Source organism: Gallus gallus, chromosome 13, assembly GCF_016699485.2.
Source record: "Gallus gallus isolate bGalGal1 chromosome 13, bGalGal1.mat.broiler.GRCg7b, whole genome shotgun sequence".
Classification (NCBI taxonomy): Eukaryota; Metazoa; Chordata; class Aves; order Galliformes; family Phasianidae; genus Gallus; species Gallus gallus.
Window position 1 is genome coordinate 10107208 of NC_052544.1, and position 26782 is coordinate 10133989.

Here is a 26782-nt window from a genome sequence, read left to right on the forward strand (position 1 = left end):
GAGGGTGCAGCTGGTTACCATTGGGCACGAAGGAAAGAGTCAATCACTTTGCATCAGCAAGGTGAGGGCTAGCTGCTGTGCGGTGATCAGCTCTTGTGTCCTGAACCACAAACAAAACCAAACATAATAACCAACAGCATCATTTGGCTATTTTTAAATCCATAGTGATTCTGCCTTGGATTCTTTGCCGTTAAAGCTCAACAGCAAAAAAACAAAACAAAACAAAACAAAACCCCAAAAAACAGAAAACTGTTTTGTTGCTCTGATATTGAGCACTCTGACAGTTTGGGAAGCAGGATCCTGTGACTGGCTGGTGTGAAAATACTGCTTATTTTCTCAAGCCGTAGGAGACTCTTTGGAGCCCAGAACGGTACATCAATTTGTTTTCTCCTCTTTGCTGAATTGAAATGCTGTCCCTGGGGCCTCTGGTTTCAGGGGAGGAGGCTGAACGTAGCCACAGGAGAGAATTAGCAAATGATCATTTCTACTTTCACCAAAGCTTCTGTTACCCTTCAGCAAGGGCAGCGCAGCCGTGATAACGACCTTTGGAAATCTGCAGGCATCGGCGGTTTCGCCTGCGGATGGGTATTGCTGACAACACTGTCTGAAAACAAAGGCATCGCATAAATCATAGCTTGGGTTGCTCAGAAGAGGCCGTGCCTGGATGCCAATCAAATGCTTCCTGAGGAGGATGGATGTGATGGGGACAGGCGATGTGTTAGCGAGGATTACTGAGCTGAAATTGCCTGGGCTGCAGTTGCACAACTCCCTGGCGTGGTGGCAAGCCCCCAGCCCAGCTCCCGGCCCATTTGCCCGTGCTCTCCCACTGCTGCAGTGACACCAAACCACGCTCAGTCCTCAGAACCTTTCCCCTCAGCTGCTGTGGCCTTACTGGGTGAGGGCGTGTGGCTGGAGGAATAGCTCTGAGCTGCGGTCGCTCCTGGTCACAGCAGTGGCTTCAGGGCACTGTCCCTTGCAGAGATGGTCCCTGCTCATCCCTGCAGTGATCCTGGGCAAAGGGCAGCACTAATTGCTTGTGCCCCTCTGCTCGACTCCTGACCCATGAGCAGTGGGAGCATGTAGGGTCAGACCCCCAGCAGCTGCAGCACAGAGTTCTGCTCTTCTCACTTTCCTTGGCAATTTTGAGGAAATGGCATCATTTTCCCACTCTTACAGAAAATGCCAAAAGCAAAGAATTCCTTTATAAAATTGCTTTTTTATTAAACCCTTTCTGCCTCCTGCCTCCACGTTCAACTGCCCCGGTGGCTGCCAGGGCAATCCAGGACAGAGCTTTTAAGTGCTGTGCTCAGTAATTGGACGAACGCAGTTTTCAATCTCCTCCAGCAAGAGACTCTACTTTTCTCTGAACTAAGAGCAGCCCCCTGCCCACTGCTTCTTTCTTACAGCTGAAGAAGATAGGAGGGTTTGGCACCTTCATCTAAAGGTTACGGACTCCCAGAGGATGATCTGGTCTGATCTGACCCAACACCACATGTGCGTTGTCCAGGGCTGGATCTTGCTCAGTGGTGGGTGAAGAAGTGGTCAGGTCATGGGGAGAAGATGGGAACCAGAGTCCTGCAGGAGCTGTACAGCAGAAGGACACGTGGTGATGGAGACAAATCACAAGAAGGGTCATCCCAACCCAACTCCCCATCCTTGGACAGGTTCATAACCCAACCGAAGGAGGCAATGCTTTCCATGGAATGTTTCAAAAGGCAGCAGACAAGCAAAGCTCTCTCCTCTGAGGTCCTTAACTAACCCGACGTTCCCAAGTCCAGTAGTTTTTTTTAGGCTGCTCTCAGTGGAGGTCTGAAATGCATTTTTTTTTTTTTTTAATTTCATGAAAACATTATGTCCAAATTCTTGTTGAGTTTTTAGACTCCTTTCACTCACTTTGGAGCCCAACTGATAAACAAATGAACAAAAATTGCAAATGATTTTCATCACAACCCTGGAAATGTTTGGCATTTCTGGTTACTCCTGTGGGTTCCGTTGGCAGAGCTCACAGCTATTGCTCCCCAGCCCAGGACTCAGGAAAACACGACTGTACTTCTGATCTCCATGGAATATAGAGCTCAAAGAGGCTGAAGCTCTTAGGTCTATCTCACTGCACTGTTTTGGACAATTAGAGAGGCCCAGGTTTTCCAGCAGAGAGCTCTCAGCCTCGTAGAATTATAGAAATAGCTATTAAAAAATAGAAGGATGCAGAAAGGAAGGGAAAAGTAATCCAGACTGTGAAACGTAGCTTTCATTTCTGGCAGCATTTCTTCTCGTTAGCCATGGAGAGATTTTAAAATGAGAAGAACGGTTTTTCTGCAGTCTGATAGAAATGAAATTTTTGGAGGAAAAGGAACGAGTAATGGATGTGGGTTCGAGCTGGTGATGCTGTTTCTGTTGCTGGACTCTGATCTTGAACATGTCAAAAAAGGGAGAGGAGACCTTGGCGGAGGTTGGAAATGCTGCTCCTGTTTCCAGAGTTGGCTTTTCCTCGAAACCTCACTGCTGTGAAGCACCACGAGACACATGGCGTGTTATTTCAGGAGTTCATTTATAAATTTGGATTGAATTCATGACAAGCTCTTACCCTGCCAGCATCTAGTGCTATCTCAGGTTGCCGTAGCGGCAATAAATCTGCGTTTATCATCGTATTGATTGTTCCTGTCTGCTATCTGGTGAGGGTAAGGAGTGCTCCCGGATCCCTCCAGTGCCACACACAGGGGTGAAACCTCTCCAAAGCCAATAAACGTTGGTTAAACACCGATAAACCTCAGCGACCTGCTGCTGACCCTTGGGTTGGGCTGAGGTTAGATAAGGCCCAGTTAACGCTTGTTCCACTTCTTAATGACTGCTCAAGCTCGAAGACGGAAGCTGAAAGCTGAAGGCAGTTGAAACGAGGACATTGTGGTGCTCTGGGCCTTTGCTGATGGCTTTTGCTTATTGTCCCTCCAAAGGTGTGCTTTGTTTGGAGTGCCACGAGGCCCATTTTGGGGTCCCAGCTGGCAGTGGGAGGACACGGCTATGGGGTGCTGGGGTTTGAGAGCAGCCCGGCCATGAAAGCAACGTCGTGGCTCGGTGTGCTTTCAGCTTTGGTCAACGGCCTTGATTAAAGAAGGATTTTGTCTTTGATTTAGGCAGCCTTTGAACATAGTGCCTAAACATTTCCTTTCAATCAAGGGTTTCCCTTTGATTTCTGCATGTAGTCAGCTCCCCGCGTCCCTCGGTGAGCTTTCCACTTGAATCACTTCCCTAATAAATGTGACATTATTTTTGATGCCCAGTATGTTTGCAGCCCGGCCGTGGGAGCACTGTCATCAGCCCATCAGGGATATGCAGAGCACTCTTTTTGCTCTGGTAGAGGAGATGAAATAACCCACTGATGAACCTTCTTTCCCAAGCAGCTTTCAACTTGGGTTTTTTTCCTCTACACGAGGAAGAGGCTGCCAAAGCCTGTGGCTGCTGCCTGCAGGATGCTTTCCCTTCTTATCCTTATTTATCCCTGCCAGGATCCTCTTTTCTTCATTTCTTCCTATTTTTTTGAGCTTCTGGACGCCCTTGGCTCATAGCTTCACACCTCCCTTAGCAAGAAACTTGGTTTTCCTGTGCAAAGCCAGCTGAGGTTCCCATGCTATGCTTCCGGAGTAAATACTTGGAGAAGCTGGAGAAGAAACCCATCCCTTTTCTGAGCTGAAGGCAGCCCCACTGCTGCTTGGGGCAGCTCTCCTTCCGTGATGCTGAGGCAGTGATGCTGGGCACACTGTCCTGCATGTGTTTAGCTGGGGTAACCCTGAGCATTGTGCTCCGTTCTTCTGATGCAGCTGAACAGAGCTGCAGAGCTGAGCACTCAGAGTGTCAGCTGGAGGGGGTTGGACACTACAGACAAGGGGGTGTGGAGCAGGAGGGAGTGAGCATAGCTGCCCGTGTCCCTCAGCCTGACCAGCTGCCACTCGGCTGGGAGAACCCTTTCCCACCAGATCCAGCCTCTGCAGTTTCCTTGATCCCATAATTTCAGTTTCCAGCCTTCCAGAGCCCTGGGATTTTTATGGACACAGAACAAAGAGGCTCAAATGATAACAGAAGCCTCTACAGAAACATGGCCAGAAGTGTAAGTCATCAGTAATTACCAACATGCCCAGATTTGCCATGCTATGCTGTCATGAACTGGAACCAACGCTACAAGACATAGAAAGCCAGCAGTGGGTTGGAGGGGTAAAATCCTGGAGGAGACCTCTGGGTCCTCCTAGTCCTAGGTGACGCCGTGTTCTCATTGCTTTCATGCTCTTCCATTCTTTTAGTATATAAATCATGGAGCTGGGGACAAGTTGGAGCTGCCCTGCTGTCCCTTGATCCCACAGTTGTGCCACAAGCTCCTGTGGGGTCAGTGTGCCAGGGGCTCACCCCCAGCACTGCCAGGCGTGCAACACATTGCCCTTTTACCTCCCTGTTCCCAGGCACCAGCACTGCAAGGGCAGCTCTGCTTTTGCTTCAGCCGTTTCCCTCTCTCAGCTTCAGAGGAAGGTTGGAAAATGTGAACCACCCCAAATGAGTCCATTGGTAAATGCCATTATTTTGAAGAGTCTTGATAACAGTTTGTGATTTCTAAGCCATAATTCATGATCGTCTGGACCTGGTTTATGATCTTTGAATACTTTTGACTGGTGACTGCCACGATTTGACTGGGGTCCAGGCTATAACACATGACACATCCTGCCATGCTGCCCAGCAGCCTCAGTGTTTGCAATGCAGTATGTCCCTCGACCTCAGATGTGGTGAGCCACTGCTACAGGGCAGCATCACTTCATGTCACAGCCATGTCTTTTCCTTTGTAGGATGGGATGCTTGGGCACAGCAAGCACCATGGTCACGTGTGCATCAGGCAAGAGCTGCCCTGTGTCAGTGCAATGTCACAGGAGGGACCAAGACGAGACATGGAAGATGTATTGTTTGCAAGTGTGTGAGGAGCAGCAGCCTCTGCTTCCAGCAGCTCCAGATGGAGCTTGTTGTCCCCTTTGTGCCACACAGGGGCCAAGGGAGGTTCAGGTTGGATATTAGGAAAGATATCTTCTTCCATGGTAGTGGCAATGCATCAGAACAGGCTTCCCAGAGAGGTGGTGGAATCACCATCCCTGGAGGTGTTCAAGAAATGTGGAGGTGTGGCACTGAGGGACATGGTTAGAGGGCATGGAGGTGATAGGTTGATGATCGGACTGGATGATCTCAGAGGTCTTTTCCAACCTTAACAATTCAATGATTCTCCTTGCACTTATGAGAGCATCTCTCTGAATGTTGTATCACATCACCATTGGGGTATCAGTGTCCTCTCCCTGCCATGGACCTGAGAGCCTCCAACCCCTCCCACATGTATAGAGCTTGGTCTTGGGAGGACAAATCGAACTGGGATCTCTGGCTCCTGCCTGGGCAGGATGGGATAAAAAGGGATGGGATGGATGGGATGGGATGGGATGGGTGGCCAAAAAGAGCGCTGGCAGGAAGGCTTCTTGCTGGAGGGGCACTGCTCAGGGTGCAGGTCATGTTTCCACTCGATATGGAGGAAGCTGAAATAAAAGATCTGGTTGGTGCCTTCTCCCATGCCAGAAGGAGAACAGCTGCTCGATGCTGTCAGTGTTAAAAGCCCTCAATTAGGAGGAATGCTGAGGGACAGCACAGGAAGCCAGAAATAGCTGAAAGAACTGTGAGGTGCTGTGACAAGGGGTGGCAGCCCTTCCTGCCCAGAGATGGACCCCTCATCAGGCTGTCAGGAGAGAGTCCTGTAGAGGTAGTAAAATAAAGGGGATTTGGCTTCACATTCAAACGCTCTGCTCTGTTTTCCCATAGATGCTATGAAACTTTCTTTCTTTTTTTTTTTTTTTTCAAATACACAGAGACAACCAATTCTTCACCTTGGAAATAAAAAGCCTCTGACATCACCTGCTGCTTATCTCACTGCAGTGACACGTCGTTTCTTTCCAGGCCTAAGGAGCACAAACCTGACTCCAATTGCAGCTTAATTGCTATCAATCCTGTTAATTGAATTGGGCTCTCCTGTGACACTTAGCACTGGCTGAAGGAGGGGAACAGGAAAGGAAAAAAAAGTGCAATGTGGGAAACAAGCTCAGCTGACTTAAGGAGTGTGGCTGTTGGGAAGCACAGAAGCATATGGCCCCCTGAGCTGGGCAGGTAAGGTGGGCTTGGGCTCATTGGGAAGAAATGGCTCCTGGGCTTTAAGGAATCTATAGGCTATGTGCTAGATCTGTAATTAAGGGAAATTCCAGATGCTGATGAGATTTGGGGTTGTGGGGGACTGCCTGTGCCCTGGTTGTACTGGGCTCGATATGAAAGCTGCTGTGAGATCTCTGGTAGTAATTTTGGTTTCAAAACCAAACGTTTTGGGGAGCAGGAAAGGTGATTTTTTTGAAGAGGTGGTTCTCTCCAGGTGGACCTCTTGCAGATGGCTGTGCTGTTGGAGGTGTGCCTGCAGCTGCCTGTGCTCACAGCCAGGCAGGTTCTCTGTGCATGCCAGGTCTTGGGGGAGCCCTGCTGCGCTGGCATCTGTGCTGGCATCTGTGCTTGCCCATGGATCCTACAGCACCGGGGCAGGGTGACCTCTTTACAAACAGGTTGCTCCATGCCTTTTCTGTGCTTGGGGTGTATCTTATGAGAATAGGATCTGGAGGCACCTGGCTCCTGCCTCATGCCCTCTGTGTGTTCCTAGAGCTGCTGAGCATTGCTGGGCTGTGAAACAGGCAGTGGGGTGTGTTTGGGGGAGTGCTGCCAAATAACAGCATGGGAAGATCTTGTAGCAAAGATCATGTAAGCTTAAATTGGAGATCTGAGGTGAGTCAGAGGTTTAATTTAATTAGTTCTAAAATTAGAACAGAGTCTCTGTAAGGGGAAGGCAGGGCAGGAGGAGGAGGAAGATTTAGGGGTGTGCTTCTCAGTGAGAGTAGAGGAGCATAGGCTGGAGCTGTTTATGTAGACTGATAGCAGTGTCCCCGTGGGTTTAATATATTTAATAAGCATGTTTTGAGCACAAATTAGTATGCACAGCTCGGTATTGCCATTTGCTGTATAGCTTAGGCTAGTCAATTAATTTCTGGTTTTGCTTCCTGTGTGAACGATGCTTTCTTGCCTTTTGTCTTTCCTCTCTTAATAGTCTCTGCAGAAAAGAGTATTGCCTTTCAGCATGTGCATATTATCCAGTACCTGACACAATGGCAGTGGGGCTTGTAGTGACTGCTGCAGTGTAAATAATCAGCAGTAATGGTAGCTCATACACAAAGAATGTGACAACACACTTCTGGAGACTTTCTCTTATTGTAAACGAGCTTTAAGTATCCTAGTGAATCATTTGGCCTCTTTCACTTCTTGAAGCAAATGCTGATGTATTTTGGTCAAGGAACAAGGTAAGATGTGACCCAAGGGTCTTATTGGCCCGTCAGGAAAACAAGGAAGTTTAGGAATAGCTTAGGGAATGAATCTTTTGGAGGGACCGTATCTGACTGAGAAGAGCAGGGTGGAGGTTAAGAAGTTGGTGGATCCTTAATCACTTTCTCAATCATTAAGACACTTCCTGTAGTGAATGCTAAGAGCCTTCCCAGTCCCTGCGGGCCCTGGAGTCCTGCTCTTGGCTTTGCCTGGGGACTTGATTCTGTTTGGGCTGTGCTGCAAACACTGCCTGCAGGGATCGCAGGGAGTTTGTGAGGATGTTGCATCACTGTAGGGTTAAGTCAAACCCAATAACCATTATCAAAGACATTTTGGGTGTTTGGGCATGCTGAGCATCTGCAATATCCAAATATGCATCCTTGATTAGATTGCATAAATAGAGTGGAGTTCTCTTTGCTTGTTCCCAAAGTGTTTTTGAGCAGCTTGGGCTCCTCTCTACACCCAAAACAAGGGGAGAGTTTCAAAAGGCAAATAGCTGATGACAGTACTCGAGAGATAGCTAACAAAAAGGTTTGCAGATAGGGAAACATCCAGAGGAAGAAGACGAATGAAATAGTTCCTTGCTTTTTCTTCCCTCCCTGGAGAGCAGTCTTGGTATGTATTGGTAGTCCTGGGGGGCTGTAAGAAGGAGGGGGGCAGACTCCTTAGGAGGATCTGTTGTGATAGGGCAAGGGGAAATGGTTTCAAATTAAAACAAGGGAGATTTAGAGTGGATATAAAGAAGTCCTTCACGATAAAGGTGGTGAAGCACTGGCACAGGTTGGCCAGAGATATGGTGGTGTGCCATTCATGGAGACACCAAGGTCAGGGTGAATGGGGCTCTGAGCACCTGATGGAGCTGTGGGTGTTTCTGCTCACTGCAGGGGTGTTGGAAGGAACCTTTAAAGGTCATTTGGTCCAACTCAACTGATTCTGTGATTCAGCATCAAATCCCATGTTATGCTGATGGCCTTGGTCAGGTAGTGCATGGTTCAGCATCTGTGTGTGTCTTGCACGTGTTCATGGAAGGAAGTAATGGAGCAGCTGAACTCGGGCTGTGCCTCTGTCACCAATGTGAGCTGAAATAGGTTTCTAGGAAATAAGGGACGATGTGGGTTGGTTATCACAGGATGATACTGCCTTGATCCTATTGGCTTGCAAGGTGCAAGTGACAGCAGTAGCTTGGATGGAGCATGCAGTGCAGGGGCATGGCAGGGACTCTCAATCCTGGTCTGTAAACACTGCAGCTGTCCTGCTGGGAGGGTTGGGGACAGGGTGTCAGCAGGTGGCACTGTGTACTGCACCTCGGGGTGCTCCTGGGGTGTGCTGGTGCAGATGTGTCACCCCTGCAGAGGTGGGGAATGGGGCTCTGAGATGTTGCTGTGACTTCGGGTCTGTGCTTAGTGATAAATTCAAAGCACATTATGTGGAGTGGTGTTCTAACAAGTTTTTCAGAGTGGTTCTTGACACTAAGCGTTCCCTTGGGGATGGTATTGTATCTGTAATAGAAGAAAGGTTTCTACCCCCGTTTCGTCTAAGAACTGCAGTTAGAAAATTGTTTCATCAGCCTGAAATTCTCCTGCTGCTTCAGTGAGATACTAGAATAATTTAGGGTATTGATCTAGCATTGCTGAGCAGTGCTTAAAGGCTGCTCCTTTCCATCCAAAAGGCTTTGGGTTCCCTATATCTTCAGAGGATTTCATGAGTAATTTGAGACCTTAGGATGAATGGTAATGGATAATTGTCTGCAGTCAGCATTGGGCTATTGGAAACAATGAGAAAAATGAACTGATGCTTCCTTGTAAGCCCTGCAATTGTGGGCTCTCGCTGCTGGCAGAGCAGCAGAGGAGCCGGAGTCCCGTTCCGGGTCAGCAGTGTTGCAAAACAGAGTGACTTTCACTGGTGTGCTGCGGGGAGCCCTGGGGATGGAGATTGCTGCTGGAGAGAAAGGGAGATGCGAGCAGCTCCCAGCCCTGCCTGAGCCTATGGCACTGAGTGGGAGCACCACTGGGGCTCAGGTAAATCCTGAGTATGAAAGCACACCTCAGTGTTCTTGCAAGGAAGCATGGGAGCACTGGGTGTCCTTGCATGGAAGCTCTGCCCTCCACCTGCTGGGTGATGGAGTGCTGCCCATGCTAAGGATTTCCTGTAAGCTTCAACACAGAAATGCTCATTTTGGTGATGGTGGGTTTTTTTTGTGGCTGTTAACACCTCAGAGGTATGCGATGGACCTGGTGGATGTGGGCGCTGCTTTGCTGATGGCATCCTGACTGATGTAGATGATGGCGCTGAGGGGGAGTGCTGCTCCCGGTGGCACACAGCCCACCCTGGGAGAACTGCTGCTGCGCTGTGTGATGTGTGCTGCTTTCCTGCAGTCTGCCAGGTGGAAGCTGGCTGTCCCTCCAGTACCCTTACTGATAATTCCAAGGGTTGTCAGGTCCCCTAAGCCAAGCTCTGCCTGAGCTGGAGAAAATCATTTGGGAGGAAATGAGTGCAGAATGAGCTGGGATTCTGCCCCGATTCTTAGCAAATTCTAAGCACTAGCATTTGTAGTAGCTCATGTCACGCTTTTCAGTGGATGCAGCTTCAGTTATGTCACAATTTGTCCTCATACCAGATCCAGCCCCATTGGCCTATGCTTTCTATTACAAAATGCAACATTTATCATCAGCCCTCTAAACACTTATTTTGTGCACGCCCTTGGCTTGCTGACTGATTCTGGGCTCCCTGCAGCAGAGGCCAGCTCTGTGCTGCATATCTTGGATCACTTTCCTTTCAGGTCATTGACTGATGATGAACAGAAGGTGCTCAAGAAGCCAGCTCATGTGTGGCATGGAGAAAAACAAAGGTGCTCGGTGACAGCCCTGCTTGGCCAGCTGTGATGGTGCTGCAGCATTTCTGTGAGTCCAGGTGCACGCATTCATGCCATGGCCAGGGGCTGGGAGCCGAGCAGCAGTGCTGGGAGCCAGCGGGAGTGGCCTTGTGACAGGCACTGAATTCTCCTCCCAGATGGGGAAATGGATAAAAATAAAGATGCTCGCCTCCCTCTGAGGGTGGTGAGAGGATTAATTGGTTAATGTTTGTGAAGTCCTTTGAAGTTGAAATAGGACAGATGAGTGCTAACCAAGATTGCAAAAGCTGGATGTGTCATGTGGAGGTAAAGGCTGTGCTGAGAAGGCATTGTGAGCCTTAAACCTTCTGTTGTTCAGATGTCAGGTGCTTCCCATGTTCAAAAGCAGTCAAACAAAGGGATTAGAGGGATTTGAGAGTGGCAATTGCAACAGAGACCTTTCCCTTCCCATTAAGTACCTGGCTGACCTGGCTCACAGGGACGGGCCATGGTGTCACAGCCCCATTTCAAGAACAGCCTGGCTTTGGCTGCAGTGGTGACAGCTCTCTATCCTCCCTGTGCTTGGACCAGGGCTGCGTGGGCACGAAGGGGCGGCACGTTTTGTGATGAGTGAAATGGAGTTCCGGGTTCAGTGCAGGGGAAGCTGAAGATGGAGTGGGGCAGGGGTTGAGCAATGTGGGCTCCCTCCCGGGGGAGGAGCGTGAGAACCAGTGCACCTGAAGCAAGAATGTGTTTGGAGGCCTGAGTAAGCCCTGGCGGGTGCGGGTGGAGGTGCTGGAGTGCTTAGCCTGGGTGTGTGCCACCCACTGGTGCTTGCTCAACTGGCTGCAGGAGGAAGCGGGATGTTTGCTTGGGCTGAGCCTGGCCCAGGCTCAGTGGGATGTCCCGTTCCCAGGTGGTGTGGTTGAGGCTCAGGTTTGGAGGCAGAGCCCTCCTGGGTTGTGTGTACCTGTTCTTGGGGGTGAGCTGTCTGCATGCCGCGTGTGGTGTGGCATCACGTACACAGAGCATCTGCACTGCAGAAAGTGGGCTCAAAGAATGCTTTCCCCTCTGTAGGTGACTGGAGAAGACAGGGCAAGGCTTTGCCCCATAGGGTGGGAGCAGAGACAGAAACCAGCATCAGAGCTAACTATGGCACCTAACTTAGCACCTATGCTGTCCTAAGTGAGGTCAAAGACTCAAGACCTTTTTTCTGGAAGAATGGAGCATGTGGCCATGGGGCAGCATTCATCTGCTACTGTTTGTGGACTCTGCCGTGGTTCATGGTGTTCTGTCCTCATGGATTCCTCCCTTCATGAGACAGGGAGAACTGGAGATGGTTCAGGCCTGTGAGGAGTGTTTGGGTAGGAAACGTGGAGCCAGGCTGGGGCAGTGAGCTGTGTGCATCAGACTGGGATTTGCTCAGAGCTGTGCCCAGGTTCTGGATAGGTTGTTCACCGTGTGTCAGCTCTAGTTTCAGCAGGAGGGTTTGTCTCTTGAGCTTAGTGCATGAGACACCCCTTCTTTGTGCTTCACAGAGCAGCTTTCCTGGTTCTGGGGGCAGCACACGGGGATGGGCTGGTGCTGGGATGGACCTCCAGTGGGCATGGGGGACAAATCAAGGGAGAGCCAGACCTAGAGCCACCTGGCCCTGAGGCAGCCCGGAGCTGAGCTGCAGCTCTGCATCAATCATCAATATCTGGGCAGTGAGGCCTTCCTGGAGTGGGCTGGGTTCTGGCAAGCAGATCAAAGGGGTTTGCGTGGGAGAAGCTCAGCAGCCTCCTGGGGAGGAGCAGCCAGTCTGCAGGGAGGCTGGGTGGCCAGGCGGAGCTGGGAGCAGCGTGCAGGCATCTTTCACTTTCGTTGGCTTCTCCTGCAAACCCAAGCCAAGAGAAGTCATGGCAGCTGGCACCAGGTCCTTGCTAGGCCTGTGCTGCCAGAGCAGGGGGGTCCACTCCATCTGAACCTGTCCTGGTATGGGATGTGTGTGCTGCTTAGTCGGTACCGTGCATGCTCTGCACCATTCCTTCCCCTCAGGAAGGATCCAGCTGATGACAGTTTGTAACAGCAAACGCCTCTAAATGGGGGAGAGCCTAGGGACCTGTTTTACAAGGGTCAAACAGATGTAAATAGCTTTTCTATGAAGATTTCTGCTCTACTTCCCTCGTCCCAAAGGCTGTAGCAGCCCTGGAGGCGGCTTCTTTTTTGCGTTGGTTACTGTACCCTGCTGAGGACTCAGCCCACACAGCCAGTTTTAGGCTCTCTGAGGTTTCTTCAAAGAATCAGCCAAATGTTATTTGTTTTATGGACACCCTCATAACGCAGATGGGTTTCCCAAGGAACAACCAAAGTGTTGGTGGGGGTGTGGGGGGAGAAGGGGGACTGTGGAGCTCTTCATCTGGGTTGACTCATGCTCGGTGCTTCAGATGGGTTTGTTATTCATCGTGTACCCATTATTGCCTGAGGCCTGCTTAGCTCCAAGATTTTTCCTTACACCACATCACTGCAGTGCTACTGAGTGCTTGTTTGCTGTTGCCATTAATGCCTTCACTCTAAAGTTCTGGGAGGAGGCTGGAAAACTCCCCTCAGTAGGAAAACTGTAGTATCAAGTGAAAATGGCATGCAGATGTGGTGGTCTCATGTTATGAGTCTTTGTAGCTACTGCTGTGGGCAGAGGATAACAGCAGGAGAATTTAAAGTTGTGCCTGCAAGTCTTATCCTGAGCGCTAGTTGGGTGGGGGATGACTGAAAGAGTAAAGCTCACCTTGTTTGAGACTGGGGGTTGGCTGAGGAATGACAGCTGTGTCGTGCAGTGCTGTTGTCTTCTGTGAATAAGTGTGTGCTCATCTGTGTGGGCACGGCGTGCTTCTCCTGTCCCTCAGAGACCCATCTTTGCTGGAGGTCAGTGGTGTCGATGCCACCAGGTTATGCTGCTGTGAAACCAGCAGTACCATTAGGGCAGTCCCATGGTGCCTCCTTAGAGAAGATCACCAAAGTTGCCTTGGTTGCCAGTTGGCCTTGACTCTTTGAGCCAGCAGGTCCTGCAGAAGCAAAATGAAGGCAGAGTGAGATTGGCCTGGGAGAAGCGTACCTGCAGGGATGATGCTTTGGGAGGGTAGGCAGGCAGAAGAGGAAGTTAGTGGCTCCTGGGAGGCTGTAGCAGCTAATCAGCTATTGTGTACCTGGAATATTAGCATTATACTTTCTGGGCTGGCACTACCCATCTCTGAAAGCTCCTTGCTACAGAAACTGTGCCTAGTGAGGAGGGATAAAAATCATCCCTACTGTAGCAGGGTGAAATAGCTGTGCCATGCAAGCCCTCTCTCATCTCCTGGGCTGCAGCGCTATTGTTGTCATCTCTGTGAGCTTGGGGAGATGGTGGAGAATAGCTAAATGAATCCAAGACTCAGCTCCAGGGAAGGTCATGCAAGCCCTCATGGCCAGTGTCAAATCTTGGCTTTCTTCATGGTTCAGCTGATAAAGAAAGGATGCTACTCTTATATCAGCATCTCCAGGCTACTGGAAAAATTAGTGTTAAGACCCTAGGTGTTGGCCAAACTGTTCCAGAAATAGCAGGTATTCACTAATGGCAGTGCAGCACCTGGGGTTCTGGGTAGGATTTAAGTCAAAGGTGGAAGCTGATGAGATAGTGCCTGGCCAACCAGCAGTTACTATGGGAGAGACAGCTTAGTACCAAAGCTAGGTCCTAAAACAGATGTCCGTGTAATAAGGCACTGCAAAACCATGCTTGTGGGGGAAGAACATGGGCTAGGACATAGTCTGCTGACAAGGACAGGTTGCTTATTTTCTTGTATCCTAGTTAGTGTTACTAATGGAAAATTAGTGTTACTAATTTTCTCGTATCCTCTGCTTGTTGAGTGTGCCCTGTCATTTACAACACAAATGACCCAATTTGAGTGGACAAGTTACATCTTTAAGCTGTGTTGATGAAAGACAGCACGAGAATCTCAGACTATGCAGAGGATCCTTTCACTTAGGTTCAGCTTATTTGGGAAATGCTGAGGCTGGAAGTTAGAAACAAAACTCATGATAAAGAAGTTCACTGGATGTGCAGAAGTTATTCTAGCATCTGGAGAGCTGTGCTTTGTTCAGAGCTGGGACACTGACTTTCCCACATCTCTTTGGTTTCCTCTTTGTATTTCTATGCTTTTGAGAGCTGTCTTTAGTCTTGCTTATTAATTCTGTTTGCTGCAGTGGTGCCACGGGGAGCCTCTGCCACTGGCATGCAGAGATTTCAGTCTAATTTGAAACAAGATGTAACAAGGGAACACGCTCTGGAGTGGGAGGCAGAGGGTGTAATGAGATCCGAGGTCTGATAGTTTGTGTGTTGCACAACATGGTACGTTTGAGTGCTTTGTTTGCATACCTTGGGTGCTTCTTTGTAAGTTTTAGGGAACAGCACCAACACGAAGGTCGAGAGTAATACATAAGGAGGAACAGTGTTTCGGTTCCAACTGGCCCCCGTCTATTAATTTGCCTTTATTTTTGGAGATGAAGTTCAGCAGAGGGGGATGTTTAGAACTGGGGCACAAGGAGTTCAAGGGTGATGTCTGTAGGATAAGCTGCCAAGGCTGCTGGTGTTGCTGAAGTAGAGCAGCACAGTGCAAAATGAAACAAGAGTAGCCAAGGCAAGAGGCTGTAGCTCTGGGAAAATGCAAAGGTGAGGAGAGCAATGTGTTGGTTTTAAAGGGAACACAGGGAGTTATTAAAGGAAGGATGAAGGATAAGCAAGGATGGAGCTTATCAGCTGCTTTTAAAATGTAGGACGTGGGAAAACCGGGGGAAAAGTGTTGGCGTGCATCCCAGGCTGCACTGACTTATTTTTAAACAAGGAATCTATCACTGAGATGCAAGGACTTGGAGCAGCTGTTCTCTGTGCAGGGATGTGAAAGTCCTTGGGCATCCTGGGAGCACGGAGAGGAAAGAGCCGCTTTCATGCCTTGTTCCTCTGCAGTAGAAGTTGATGAGCCCCTCCCTGCCAGAAGAGAAGAGCCAAATATTTCCTTTTGATTTATTCCTTTTCAAATTAGCTTCCCTCTGCCCTTGCAGCTTGTTCTGGTTCAAAATGTCCGCGGTTACCATAGTGCTGGGGATTTGGCAATGGAGCTGTGACTCAAAGGGTTTGACCTTGAGCCTTCAGCTCAAGACAGCTGGCTAGCAAAAGGGACCTCGTTATCTCAGAGTCAGAAGGGGCTGTTTCTGGAGCTGTGCTGCCCTCTGAGAAGGGTGTTCTTGGGTTCTTCTTTCCACCTGTAAAGCAGGTACAATGGAGAGCAAAGAATCCTTGAGCGGAGGATGCTGCAGCTCCCAGGGCTCTGGGGTTGGACCGGTGTATCTCTTTCCAACCTTGGCACCAGACAGTGGCTGGAGCTTCAGTGGAAGCAGAGCAAGTGGTGCTGGCTGGTGGCAGAGAGAAGGTGCTGGGCCCCAGCTGTGGGCTCTGCCCTGGCTCTCAGCACCGGTCCAGCAGCATCCCGCATGGCTCAGCTCTCCCAGGCACCGGGAGAAGGGATTATTTCTACAGCGCATAAAAGGATTGCAGGGTTTGGCATCTGCTTTGAGGCTCTTGCTGCCAGGCTTACTAAAGAGGCTTAGGAATGCTCAAACCAGGGAAATTAATCTGCTGCATCTCTCGTCAAAAATAATAGCGAGTGGGCTTCAAAGGAGGAGGAAAATCTTTGTTTTGTAGCCTGCGCCCGGTCTCGCTGATTCTTAACCTTATCTTTCTGCACTGGTGGAAGAGTGGGGAAAACAAATAGCAACTGGTATGTCTAGGAATAGAGCTGGCAGGTGGGTGGGACACCTCCAGTGCTGGCCAGGGGAGGCTCCCAGGGGGTGGGGGCATCTGTTCACACCTGGGCTGCTGCTGTGGGCTGCCGAGGGGCAGGGCACCTGTGCTGCATTCACGCGGCTGCCCCAGGGGCATTTAATGGAGCAATCATGGTAATTAGTGAGCACAAGTTTTTCCACGTACCAAACATTGTCGAGGGCAGTCATTGAGCCCCATGCTTGTTATTGCAGTGAGTGTTGGGCAGGAGTGTCCTGGGAATTTGTCACATTCCAAGGAATGGGGGGGGGGGGGGAGCCCATCAAAGTGTCCCTGACTTGCTGATGTTGGCTTACCACCCTGAAACAAAGGACTGATGAAATAGCATTAGCCAAGCTGGTTGCTAATGAGGGCAGAACATCTGGAGCCAAGTTTTGTTTATACCTCTTTGTTTTGTCATTGTTAGGGAGACAGAAGAGGAAGTGTCACTCAGCGTGTAAATCATGAGGTCCAAACAAAGGGCTGACATCTGGGCGTGATTCTGGATTTCATGTGCTGGAATCTCCTGAGGTTTAAGCCCAAAATTTTAGCCCGAGATGTTGGCTATCTTTTCTGTTTTCAGAAGGTTTAGTGTCACTTCAGGACAGGATCTGAGGAGCAGTCCTGATCCCAGGTCTTGGCACATGCCAGCTTCGACCCAGAGAACGCCAACTCCTTGAGACAGCATCACCCACATTAGGTGCTGGCCCTGACCGTGGTCAGTTGTGGCTGCTGAGGGGAATAAACAGGGCGAACACAGAGCAGTTCCTCCTGTGATAAAGCTTCCTGTGGTTTTGGGGATTCACCAGCCAGAGGCTGCATCTCCATCATCACGTTTAATAGGCACTGATGGACCAGTCCATGAGTTTAATTGGCTTTAGACTCCCTTGATGTGTTAGGCATCCACAACATCCTGGGGCGATGAGTTCCACAAGGCAATTAGATTGTATGGAAAGGGAGGGGAAAAAAAAACAACAGAAAAAACAACTTCCTTCTGTTCAAACCTACTATATGATAATTTCCTCTAGCAACCTTTGATTTGAGTGCTGTGAGCAATTTAAAAATCTGTTTTCTCTGGGCACTCCTGACTTCAGACAGCCAAACCCACAGCCTCTTTGCAGCCTGACATTTATTTGTGACCTTACGATGTCTCCATGATACAGCCCTCAATGCTAATTGACTGAACACAGATAGAGCTGTAATGTGCAGGTGGACAATAAATAGCTATTTTTCTCCATCTACGTTTTTAACACTGAAATTAATCTGCCATTTTCTTGTCCAGCAGCTGTGTCACGAGTGACTTATGTTTTTTTTCTCAGATGATTTGAAGCTTTGAACTCCTCTGAATCATTCAATTTGTTCCTTTGCTAATCTCCTTTTACGAGTAATTTATAATAACTTGAGCTGCAGAGATTCCTGTTGGGTCTCGCCTTTGCTGTGACAGCTGACCTCTTACTACTGTTTTTTTAATCATTTTTAAGGCTCAACATTTTCTTTTACTTCTTACCTTAATTTTCTTAGGAGCTTAGAGGACGGATCTCAGTACTGTTCAACTGAAAGTAAAAGCTTATCGTGTCCAGCAGTGCCACTGCTTGTCCACTGCTGGTGGAACTCTACTGGGTAGTAAGACAAGACTACCATCCCCCAAACCTGGCATGAGTCCTCCCTGCTCTGTCCCTTCTCTCTGGCCTCACTGCATTACTCAGGATGAGCTTTGCTCTCTTTGCCTCAAAAATGCAGTGCAGTTTGGGCTGGATGATGGCATTTGAGCTCCTTCAGCCCCGCTGGGTGTTTTAGTATGCTTGTGACCCCGTGTTACTGGGATTTGTCCATTTATTATGAATAAAAGAGTTAATTTAGCTTTTCTGCTATAATGTTATCATCCTTGAAGGCTCCCTTAGCCCTGTGGTGAGCATCCAAACTTGTTTTATTGGTGCCCATGACTTGAAGAAACTTGCTCATAATATCTTTGGTGTATTTTTTGGTGTGAGCTGAAGGTTCTGTGTGTTTGATTGTTTTTATATGTTTGCAATTTGTCCAGTACTTCAACTTAGCCCTGTTTTACTGCTGGTTGTCCCATTTGATGCAATGCACGCCAACTCTTCTGCAGTTTTTTCCCTATGGAGATGTGTTCAATGGTTTCTTCGAATCATCTTCCTGCCTCTTAGGTGTGCTTTTTCCCTACCAGCTTTTCCTGTAACTGCCTTTGATCAAGTTACTGTGTTTTTAGCAGCTCCTTCTTGTCAAGTTAAACTTAGAGTAGCAGGCTTGCAAAATTTCTTCCTGGAGGCTGTTGGTTTTAAGTTTCTTACCAGTGGTTCTTTGCATCTTAAAATCAACCCACCAGTGTTCCTGGGTGTTACTTGGGCCATACTGAGGGAATGGCTTTCTGCTCCAGAGGTCACTAATTGCTGTTGGCGAAGCAGTAGCTTTTCATCTTACATTTAGACATCTTTCCATCCTGTCATTTATCACGTGTATATGGGGAGATGGACATCTTCTGTTCTTTGTGCTTGCATCCTGACGTTTCCATCACAGCCTCATTTACCTTCCTTAGGTTTGTGGTCATTGCCCTGTTCTGGATGGATGAAGTAACACTAATATTACCATGCCTGGGCACGGGACTTTAATCCTAGGGATTCTGTGGCACTTGATACAGTTAGATGGTTGTGCTCTTTGATCAACTCTCTTTAATGTATAGCTCTGCTCCTCCACCTACCCAGCCTATTCCCATTCCTGTGTAATTTGTTGCCACTCATTACCATGTCCCACTGCTTATCTGCCTTCCACCAGATTTCCAAGGTGTTGGTTATGTTAATAGCCCCATCTGAAACCAGGGCACTGCCGTTCACTCATCTCTCTTTCAGAGCCTTGGCACTGGGATAGAAGTGTGTATGTGGTGTTGTCTCATTCTGTTCTCTCTCTGCATGCCTGAGAGAGATGTTGTCTGCTGGGACTGCAGTCTGCTGTATCCTCCCTGACTGTTCTTGGCAACTCTCCTATCCCTTTATTCAAGGATACAAAATTTTCATGACTTCTCCACGGGAGATTGCATTTCCCCAAACCACATGTCTTGTCAAACTCTTGGCTTTCCTGCAGTATTTAGTTTAAAAGACCTCCTTTATGTGCCAGAAGCTTTGATCCATTTTCACTTGGATTTAGTATTTGGATCTTTACTGTATGGTCTCTACCTATTCAAGCCTGTTCTCAAGGTACAATTTGGTGACCTCTGCAGTGCCTCTGGATTTTTCTGCAGCACACTGAAGGGAATGCTTCTAAGCATAGTTCCTGGCCTTCAGCCTGCCAGCCACCAGCTAAATTTTGCCTTCAGTTTGTTCTCCTCCTCCATCCTGTGTTGGTGGTGACCATGTGGACCACACCATGAGTTTGTCCCCAGCTCACTGGGTAGGGGGCAGTCCAGATGTGAGACCACCCTCTTAGTGTTTAGCAGGGAAGCAATGTTCTGTTGCTCAGCTGTTTCTATTGCAATAGCCTTTCTCCTGCTATTCACTGAATTCCCCATCATCAGAGGGATATTCTTAGCATGACAGAGTACTTCTCCCTCCTCCAGCAGTTTTGGAAGGACATTGAGTTCTCCATAGTGTCCTTGGAAGGATCGCTGCTGCATCTCTAGTCCCAGCAAGCCTCCAGTTGGGCCACTCCTGCTACAGGGCATGGAACTTTGTCTTTGAGGTCCTTCTTAACGTAGTGAGTATGAAGTGTGTCCTGCCTTTGGCTAGTCTTAGCACACCTGCACCAAGTCCAGCAGCTCAGCTCCCCGGCCTGAATCCTCTGTTCAACTCTTGTGATACCTTTAAGAGGGACTGCCAGGAATGATTGTCTGAAAAGGGCCTTCAGAAATCTATTCAGGGCTAGATGGAATAAATTATTTACGTGAATAGTTTCATAATCAGATGTAAATTCTTAGACCTTTTTTCTTCTTTTAGTAAGGTTCTGGTACTTTCCTTGACATTGCTGCACTAGAGGGGCTCAGTAAACACCCAGCATGAAGGTATAGGAATGGTTTTCATCCTTGGGGGGGGGAGGGGAAGGGGTAATAACCACCTTTTGTCCTGCTGCTCAGATGCAAGGTGAATTCACACTATGAATTCTGGGCAGCTCTGCTGTATCATCCCTCATAAGGTTGTAAAGTACCCCAATACAATGCAGGCATTAGTTCTGAATGCTCTTTGGATGCTAGTGATTTGCTGTCTAAGCTATGTTTCAAGCTGGGATGTTACGATTTTTGTGTGTACGGTGGAGTACAGAATGAGAATGAAGAAAAACATTGTATTTGCCCTGAAATTATTTTACCTCAAGTTTTTCTCTTCCCCAGAACTGACAGTGAGGGGGGGAGGGGGGGAAAGTGGTGGGTGCTAACATCATTATAAACACCATTATAGCCATGATGCAATGTGCACCTGTTTAGTTAGGAGAAAATATCATGACAAAAATTCCCCAGCTCTCTAACTAAATGAGACTTATTTGTTTATTAATTAAATCTTCAGCCTGAAGATATGCTAATTATCTTAGATGTCAGTCTAATCTCTAGGAGAGCATCTTCAAAAGCATGCGGAAAAAAGCCTGGGGCATGTGGATGTGGTACCTCTCTATTTCATTTTATGCTTTACCTTGAAAACAAATAATAAATTCTGTTTAACTGCTTGCTTTTGTGAGTCTGGGGATGGGATGTAGCTCGTAGGTTAGGGTGGGATTTAAACTAGTTAATCAGTCAGAGAAGAGCAGTTAACCAGACAGAGGTTTGCTGTGAGTTAACTCTTGTTTCAACTGGGGCAGTGTTTTTCCATTCATTTCTTTCAGCTTGGTGGATTCCTATGGGTCTTGCCAGGGAAGGTGAAATTCCTTCAGAAAGTCCCCACTGAGTTTTACTGCTGTGCAGCTGATGGGAACCGCTCTTCTCGTGCTTTCACAAACCCTCTACTGGTAGTCTATTGACTAATGGATTTTAGGCAGAGAACCACCGGATAAGATTGCATTGGCAAAACATTTAGACTAGACTGAAAATCCACTGGCAATGTGGAATGCCCTGGATTGCTGCTCTCTGTACAAACCCAGCCCTGCTGAATGGAAACCCCTAGTTTCCAGCCTGACTTTGCCTAGTTGCAGCTTCTAGTCTTTGGATCGTTTATTCCTCTGTCAGACTGACAAGCCCATTAGCTGTGACAGGCCAATCACACTCTCTCTAATTGATCTAGTGATGTGGTTACTAGTGACGACAGGCAGATGAACTTGATGACCTGGGAGCTCTGTGCACTGCTGTGCTCCATGCAGGTAGTGCAGTTTTAATGTGAGAGTGAATCACGTTATATCTGTCCTACATCTTTGGAAGCGGGCTCTGTGGCATCTCCAATAAGGCGATTAACAAGGCACAATGTGTTCCCTAAAGTCAGCGCATCAGGCAAAACAGCCCATGGGGCCAAACGTGGAGGGTAATGAGTACAAGAGTATAGGCTTTGGATGCTGATAGTTGTGTGCTACATCTGGTACTGAGTCAGTCTGTACCAACGATGGGTGGACAGACTTTATGGGGAGGCAGTGATTTGCACAAGGATAGACCTCTACAGCAGCTGGATGGTGTACCAGGGCTGTAGAAGGACAAGAAGCAGCAGAAACTGAGCAAATGTAACAGATTCAGAGGAAAGGAAAGGAGAAAGGCTCTACAAAAACAGTAGACCAGCCTTGCTACAAGTAGAGATTTATCAAAATGAAGGGAGAATCCCTGAAGAAGCAGCTCAGTCTCTGATTCCTCTTTCAGTTCTGCAGTGGAGATGTCTCCCTTTTGGCTCTCACTGTGTGTGAAGTGTAGCCAGGTGTGTATGGATGTACTCATGGCAGCTGGTGTGTGACATACTCTATTCCATGCCCTGTTGCCACAGAAGGTGCAAATGCAGTATTTATGTAAACTTGTGCAAGGCGGTTGACGTGGTCCTGCACCACATCTTTGTCTCTAAATTGGAGAGTGATGGATTTGAAGGCTGGTCTATTCAGTGGATAAAGAACTGGTTGGATGGTTGCAGCCAGAGGACTGTGGGCAACAGCTCTATGTCCAGGTGGAGACCAGTCATGAGTGGTGTCCCCCAGGGGTCTGTCTTGAAGAACACTGATCCCAGCAATTTTATTGATGACAGCTGAAAGAGAACTCATTGAGAGCAGCCCTGAGGAGAGGGATCTGGGGGGGTTTCGGTGGACAAAAAGCTGGATGTGAGCCAACAGTGTGTGCTTGCAGTCCAGGTCAAGTGTATCCTGGGCTGCATCAACAGAGGGGTGGCAGTGGGAAGGGAGGGGATTGTCCTCCCTCTGCTCTGCACTCATGAGGCTCAATCTAGAGTATTATGTTTAGGCATGGGGCCTTCAGCACAAGATGGTGCAGAGCTGTTGGAGCAGGTCCAGAGGAGGCCACAACGCAGCCCAGAGGTCTGCAGCACATCTGCTGTGAGGGGAAGTTGAAGGAGCTGGGTCTGTTTAGCTTGGAGAAGAGAAGGCTCTGGGAGTTCTCACTATGGCATGATCTTTAAGGTCCCTTCCTCTCTACGATTCTATGATTTTTCAGATGGTAAATTGAGGGCAAATGCAAGCCAAGCCTTGGAAGGGATCATAGGCTCAGATATTCCAGCAATCCACCCAGAAAGGCAGTGTTGTTATTGGTCTTGCATTATTACGGTCAAACACTTGGAGTATGTTCAGCTAAGACATTGTATGTTTTAGACCACGAGTGAGCACCGTGGAAACTTGGCTCCATTGTCAGATGCTGCCCATGTGAAGTACCAGGCACTGACTGGCAGAAGAGGAGAAAAGGGCCAGGTCATGTTCCAGATGTTCCTAGAAAACCTTGAAATAATATCGATTTGGGTCTTTCCATGGCATTGTTTCAGCTTTGAGGTGCTGTCGGTGTTTGCCACTTGCTGCTCCCAGTAGTTAATTTGTTAATCACTGCTGGTGAACATACTACTTTCCAATGCTGTCATTAGGTGTTCGTTAACCTATCTGCTCCACCACCAGACTGGTGACCTGGTTGCACTGAGATGCTTATTAAGCTGAAAATGGGTACACGGGCTAGAGTGTTGCGTGGAATGATGTTATTAAACACAAGCAAAAAGCCACAGGTAGTTAAAGCTAATCAGGTAAACCTCAGGGCCTCCCTTGGTGACTGCATTCCTGCTGCAGGTATAACAGAGCTGCATGTGGATGAGTGCCTATGGGGAAAGAATGTTTTATAACAGTACTCAGGGAAAGTGGTTGGGTTAAACGTGTGCTGAGCTGCCATGAAGGTGCAAGTTGACTGAAGGACACTAAGGATATGTTTTCCAGTGTTTGAGAGTGCTTCAAGTAAGATGGAAGGGGGGGGGGGAGGGAACAATAGCAGAAGTGAATGGCCCACAAACTCTTTAGCGAAGTTTTTTCCCCTCCTCCTCTCTTTAATGGAGTAAATGGGAAGCCAGACCTGGAGTGTGTCCTGGGCATGGTGTGCCCTTGCTTGCTGACACATGGGCAGAGACTTGATGGGATGTCTTGTCAGCCTTTGTGCAGCTCAGAGCAGGACCAGAGCAAATACTTGACTCGGCACAAGTGGAACTGCTGATGTCCAGCCAGAAAGCGTTGCATAGACAAGTGCAGACTTGAAAGAAGGCTCTGCTGTGGGATTCTGATGCCAGAAGAACTGGGTTTTTCACGTATGGGTAGCTGGAATTGTGGTCATAGTGCCCTAGTGTTGTTGCCAGAAAGGACCTGTTATATGCTCCTAACAGAAAATACAGATGATTAGCTGAATAGTAAGTAAATTAGCTAGGAACCAGGTATATACTTGCAAGGAGTTGGGCTGAAAACTCACTCTGGTCCAGAGTAGTCCTGGAGTCTGCTCCTCTACACTTCGGGTATACATATGAAACTCAAATTTTGGCATGTGAGTAGATAGCTGAGCAGTGAGGACTGAATATAGGTTTCTTTGTGTTATATCTAATGTGATTCTTGAAAATCCTAGTTCAGTTTGGTGATTCCTCTCCCTTCTGAAGCATCATGGACTGTGCCATTGGCTTTGAGAAGACTGAACTCTTTAGCAGCCAGATATGATTGAAGCTAATTATGCTATTTCACACCATGCCTCTCTTTCCAGATGTGTCTAAACCTTTATGCAAAGGAACAAATCTCCTCTTACCCAGGCATTGCCACAGCAGATTGGGGAAATGTAGTGTCTGAAATTTAGCAGTTATGGGTGCCATGAAGATATTCCACGGCCTCTCATTTTAAGGTAGGCTTTTCCACCAAATGCAAATCATAAAAACCTTGCTAGTCGTGTGCTCTAACCTAAAATTGGGGAACATAGAATAAAATAACGTTTACATAAGAATTTCCATAATGTATTGCATTTTCAGTGGAAAAATTGTTGGTTTTCTATGGAGCACTTTCCAGCAGTTCCAGTCACAAACCACAGCATCAGGTAATGAGTCACATGGAAAAACTCAGGTGGAAAGTCAATAGTGACATATATGCACAGAAATGCTTTATTCTCAATTACCCTCTATGCAGCTCTGAAACGGGGGTTTTTCCCACAGCTTTCCCCAGAGGAATGGCTAACACTGTGATGGATCACGTGCATGGGTAAAGGGACTTGCCACCAAGGCTGGCAGTGGGATATGGTGGAGATCTGAGTTTCGTGGTGCAATTAGCTGAGTGGGGTGTGGTGATACTATAATCTAAGAGCAACCAACACCCACATGGGGCATGTTTTGGCCACCTGCTCTTACTGCGCTGATGGGTACTGGTGCTTGGGCCACCACGCCCTGCGGCCAATTCCGGCATTATAGTGCCTTTGCCACTATTAAAGCATAAATAATAATTTTGCAGAGATAAAAACAGCATGTTCTTGTCCCTCCTTGTTCAGGTTGGTGATAAGGGTTGGCGGATGGCATGCAAGGGCCTTGCTGGAAGGCAGTTGTTGGTACCCCCCATTGTAGCAGCACTTACAGGGTCCAGCTGGCGGCATGAGATGGGGCAACCTTATTCAAATGGGTCATTTTGCCTTGTGTAATCCTTTGTGTGCTGTGCCTGTGGGCTCGCCGCTGCTCTTCTCGCTATCCACAGGAAACTAATCTCAGGACAGATTTTTCATCCTCTGTTGAAATTCTGCTGTTTCAGCAGCCCAATGATAGTCATTGTCTTCTATTTCCATGTGTGAGTTGAAGCCAGACTCAGAAAGACTCTACTTTGTCTCCAAACAATGGGGCTGTGATTTTTGCATGACGATTCTGACTTGTAGCTGGTGTGCCACACTCTGCTTCTAGCCATGGCCCATGACTGGTGCTCAGTAGAAGCTAGAAAATACCCACAATGAATCTAGGCAGTTATGCAACTCTGCACATGAAGTAAAATTCCTTTCTAACCCCTGCAGGCGATCAGTTTACGCCCTGAATGATGAGATTTTGATTACCCTTATCTAAGCTACAAATACTGTTAACGGCCATGAAATCGGCTAGCTCTGGTAGGGCTCATCAAAGCACAGACCTTGGTGGCCGCCTGAGCCTGCAAGTCCTTTGCACCTCCATGGGATGTTATGGTGCCTTGCCGTGGGAAATCCCATCACTGCGCAGATGTTATTTGCTGAGGCCCTGTAGATCAAAACCCAACCACCTCCAGCACATCAGTTTTTAATGAGCAAATACCGCCCTGGAAAGCGTTGACATTGGGATCGGCAGACTGCTTCCTCCGAGTCGGTGGGAAGAGCTCGCTGTTTCGATGCAGAGACTGGTTCCAGCATCCTGTTGCCCCAGCCCCACATGGTATTGGTTATAGCTTGGGGAGCAGTTTTGCTCTCCCACTGAGCACACTTCCCAGGGCAGCTCCATTCTTCTGCAAACAAAAGCTGTTGAGCTGCAGGGAGACTCCTGGTGGGAAGGTGGGACCTTTTCCTGGGCCAGACTGGGGTTGCTGCATGAAACAAGACTGGGTGGTGTGCTGGATGCTCACAAATGAGTCTTTCCTTTAGTTTTCTGTCCGACATTTCACATCCAGAAAAAGAGCATTATTAAAAAACCAACCCAAGCCAGAATTCCTTGTACCCTTCAGCCTGGCAAGGAGGAGGATTAGCTGGTAGGTTTTCAAGGCTAGCTGAGATCAATAAGACCGGTCAGTCCAGTGTGCTGTGCAAATCAGACCATAGATCATACTAGTGATTCCTGTACCAAGCCTTCCTGAGAGATAGCGTTGTTGTTGTGACTTGCAGGAGGATCTCTCGCACCACTGGGATGAATGCCAGTGTAAGACCAAGGATGAAGAGACCAAAATAGGTGTGACCCAGAGGATAATGTGGCCTTCTGCATCTTAATATACCCACCTGTGAAATGCAAATAATAACAGGGGAACCTTGTAGGGATTCATTAGTGCTTTGAAGATGGCATGCGTTACATGCTATTCCTGTGATCTTCCAAAGTTAGCCTCATCCCTGCCTTTCAGATGTGCACCACTCGTGGTTGCTCACTTCCTGATTCACTTCCCCCTCCTCCCCAGCATCTTCAAGCTAAGTCAGCAGTGGCAAAGACCTGTCCAGAACAGTCAGCGCCATGCTGTGATGGCTCACAGGCTGGGAAGGGCTGCAAAGGCAAGGCCATGCTCTTGTTCAAGCACGGGGTGCTGGGATTTGCTGTGATTGTACTGCAGATGTGGCAAGGAGACCTGCCGTGTGTGTCACC

General features: G+C 48.3%; 1 protein-coding gene across 6 annotated transcripts in view; it reads left to right on the forward strand.

Annotated features, from left to right (window-relative positions):
• Positions 1–26782, forward strand: part of LOC101749151 (serine protease inhibitor Kazal-type 5-like) — an 89567-nt gene that overhangs the window by 42118 nt on the left and 20667 nt on the right. For 3 of the 6 annotated variants that reach the window (XM_046900540.1, XM_046900538.1, XM_046900543.1), the window contains exons 3-4: positions 5880–6174; positions 24211–24345. The exons of 2 other annotated variants lie outside the window; for them this stretch is intronic. The gene's annotated coding sequence lies outside the window, so the exon portion shown is untranslated. The remainder of the gene's footprint in view (positions 1–5879; positions 6175–24210; positions 24346–26782) is intronic. One more of the 6 variants, XM_046900541.1, reaches the window with a different exon arrangement.